Source organism: Octopus bimaculoides, chromosome 9, assembly GCF_046866305.1.
Source record: "Octopus bimaculoides isolate indiv1 chromosome 9, ASM4686630v1, whole genome shotgun sequence".
Lineage (NCBI taxonomy): Eukaryota > Metazoa > Mollusca > Cephalopoda > Octopoda > Octopodidae > Octopus > Octopus bimaculoides.
The window spans coordinates 72,327,657-72,331,382 of record NC_142936.1 but is presented as its reverse complement, the minus strand read 5'-3'; the positions used below and the strand labels follow the sequence as shown (position 1 = coordinate 72,331,382).

Genomic DNA, 3,726 nt, shown 5'->3' with positions numbered 1-3,726 from the left:
CTCAAGAGTCATACAACATTGACTCATTTCAATGATTCCTTCTAGCAATGGCTTTGCTATATATATATATATATATATATATATATATATATATATATATAAAATAACTGTAATTATATATTATTCTTTTTTATAATGGCTTCAATTAAAGCAACTAACCATAACAAATTTGTTTAGATCAGTCGCTTTAATTGAATCCTATATTATTATTATAAAAGAATAATATATAATTACAGTTATTATAAAATGACCTATATAGACGCTTTTCTCCGAAATTTAACAATCCTTGGGTTTGTTGGCAAATTAATTATATATATATATATATATATATATATATATATATATATATATATATATATATATATATATATATATATATATATATATATATATATATGAATTTATGTATATATACGAGGGATATTCATTAAAGATTTCCCCTGACCTACTGAAGGACTGCGATAAACGAAACAATGTAATCATTAATCCTCTACATCGCGTTATGCAGTTGTGAAGACCTTGTCTATAGAAGTCAGTAGGTTGCGTCTGGAGCCAAGACTTTACCCCGCAAATAAGTTCATCATCATCCAAAAACGTGCTTGCCCTTTAAAAAAGGGTTCATGGGTTGAAGGAGGTGGAAGTCAAATGGTGCGAGGCCGGAAGAGTAAGGATTTCCTAGCCGCAAGAGTATGCTTTCATCTGGGCAACATGCGTATTGTGAATGGGGGCGTTGTCTTGGAGGAGGTGGACTTCTTTGGTCAGCATGCCACGCCTCTCTGCTTTGATAGCGTCCAGCAATTTTTGCAGCAGAGAAGCATAATATTCCCCGCTAATTGTGGTGCCCTTTGCCAGAAAATCTGTCATCACTTCTCCGCGCTGATCCCAAAAGACTGTGAGCATCACCTTGTCTGCTGAGGATTGGACACGAGCCTTCTTTGGAGGTGGTGAATCATCATGCTTCCATTGCCTCGACTAGACTTTAGTCTCAGGATCATAGTGACGGACCCATGTTTCATCTTGTGTGATAAGTTTGCCGAAAAAGTCCTCGTTTTTTCTTGGCACATTACTAAAAGATCTTACGAGCAATTGACTCGTTCCTGCTTCTGAAAAGGTGTGAGCATCCGGGGAATGCATCGTGCAAACAACTTTCGCATGTGCAAATGGTTGTGAATGATATTTTCTACAGATCCTACACTTATCTTCACTTCTTGGACTAGTTGCCGAATAGTTATGCGGTGATTCTCCAAAATAGCGGCTTCCACTTTACGAACGCTGTTGTCATCAATGGCGGAATGTGGTCGTCCAGGAATAGGAGCAGTTTTCACCGATACCCGACCACGTTTGAACTGGTGATGCCAGTGCTTGACTATGTCCTATGATGGTGCATCGCCAACATAAACTTCTTTCATCTCATCGAAAGTCTCTTTGGTGTAGGACCTTTCAAGTATAAGAACCTGATCACTGATCTGCATTCGACTGTCTCCATTGTAACATTTTAGTCCACTTCAGCAGCCGTAAAAGACAAATGGATACTAGTGGAAAGCTGCAATTTACAATGTGACATGTAGAGACATGTATGCTTCTACCTGTTCAAGTTCCGTTTCCTGCAATAACTGGTAATCTTTAATGAACACCCCTCGTATATATATGTGTGTGTGGATGTACACACACATATACATATATATGTATGTATAATATAATATAGGATAAATTCTTTATAAGAATTTATCAAGTAGTCAGCGTGAAAAAACCTCATAATGAAAAAATAACGAAAAATTTCGTAATGAAAAGATTGTATATATGTATGTATGTATATATGTATGTATGTATATATGTATGTATGTATGTATATATACGTGTATCCATTATATATATATATATATGGTGTGTGTTTTTTATTTAAATTAAATATTACATAATAGCAGTTAACTAGTACATATTCAAGCTCTGGGAAAGTGAGCACACACAGTCGAAAAGAATAGTAAGCATTACAACGACGACGATGACGGAGTAGTAGTAGTAGTAGTAGTAGTAGTAGTAGTAGTAGTAGTAGTAGTAGTAGTAGTAGTAGTAGTAGTAGTAGTAGTAGTAGTTTCTTTTTATCAGACACAAAACTTGCTTTAATTTTTTTATAGATAGACAGATATATAGATAGATAGATAGATAGATAGATAGATAGATAGATAGATAGATAGATAGAGGGAGGGAGGGAGAGAGAGAGAGAGAGAGAGAGAGAGAGAGAGAGAGAGAGAGAGAGAGAGAGAGACGTTGTTAATATCATCAATACGCCACCGACATTTTAACATATTTCAAGTAATTTACTAACTATCCGAAATTAAATTCCATAGGATTCTTAGGTGCATAGGATCTAAAAATAGTAACGAACTTCCTTCTGTTTCAGGATACTGAGAAATACGCCATGACGCTCTATTTCCTGTCGATGGTTGTTTGGCATTGAAAGGAAAGACGGGAGCGGTGAAGGTATTGGATGATGGTGTTGAGAAATGAGAAAAAGAAAAAGAAAGAAACTAAATGACGACTTCCAATTTTCCAACATGTTCACGTACGTATTTTGTCTGATTCTCGTTACTTTTTATCAAATATTTGCGTCAATAGGCAAACGGGTAAAGGAAGAGATGTTGGAGAGGAATTTTGAAAATTGTCGTCGTTTACCTTATTATGATGACGGCGATGATGACGATGATGATGATGACGATGATGATGATGATGATGATGATGATGATGATGATGATGATGATGATGATGATGATTGTGGTGGTGGTGGTGGTGGTGGTTGTGATCATCATCATCATCATTTGCATCATTATTGTTGTCATCGTTATCGTCGAACCTCATGAGAAACATCAATGCCGTCGTCATCGTCATCGTCGTCATTGTCCACGCGGTCTTCATCATTGTCGTCGTCGTCGTAGTGATCATTATCACCATCATCATCACCATCATCATCAACGTTATCATCATTATCGTCGTCGTCGTCATCAGTATTATCAATGCCGTCGTCGTCGTCACCATCATCAACGTTGTCATCACCATCACCATCATCATCATCATCATCATTACCATCACCATCATCATCATCATCATCATCATCATCATCATCATCATCACCACCACCACCACCACCAGCAGCGTCATCGTCGTCATCATCATCATCATCATCATCATCATCATCATCATCATCATCGTCATCATCATCGTCATCATCATCATGATACTCATCAACATCATCATCATCATCATCGCCATCTCCTTTATCAATGTATTTATTTATTTATTTTCCTACCTTTCGACATCGATAACATAATGTGCCAATCATTTACCGACAGAGGTCACTGTAACGGATTAAGTCGTCTCCCTTCAAAGTTCCAATCCTGGTACCTAAATCACAAATCGTTGTTGTTATTCTTGTTGTTGTTGATGTTGCTGCTGCTGTTTCTGTTGGTGTTGTTGTTGTTGTTATTTAGCCAATGCCAAAATTAAAATGGAAATCATCATCATCATCATCATCATCATCGCTGTCGTCAACGTCGTCTTCTTCAGCGAGTGTAGCTATGTGTGTATTGTATAACGAAATTATTAAAGCCCAGAATCAAAAACGTGACATATATGTGTATGTATTTACAAATTATTTTATAATTATATACATAATTATAACAAGGGGTCAGCTTTATGCCTCTCCACGCACCGTTAGAAATAGACGCTAAG

At 36.6% G+C, this 3,726-nt stretch overlaps 1 pseudogene; it reads right to left on the bottom strand.

The window, feature by feature from the left end:
* Positions 1-675: 675 nt before the first annotated feature.
* LOC149134192 (histone-lysine N-methyltransferase SETMAR-like) lies at positions 676-1,409 on the bottom strand (annotated as a pseudogene).
* Positions 1,410-3,726: the final 2,317 nt, after the last annotated feature.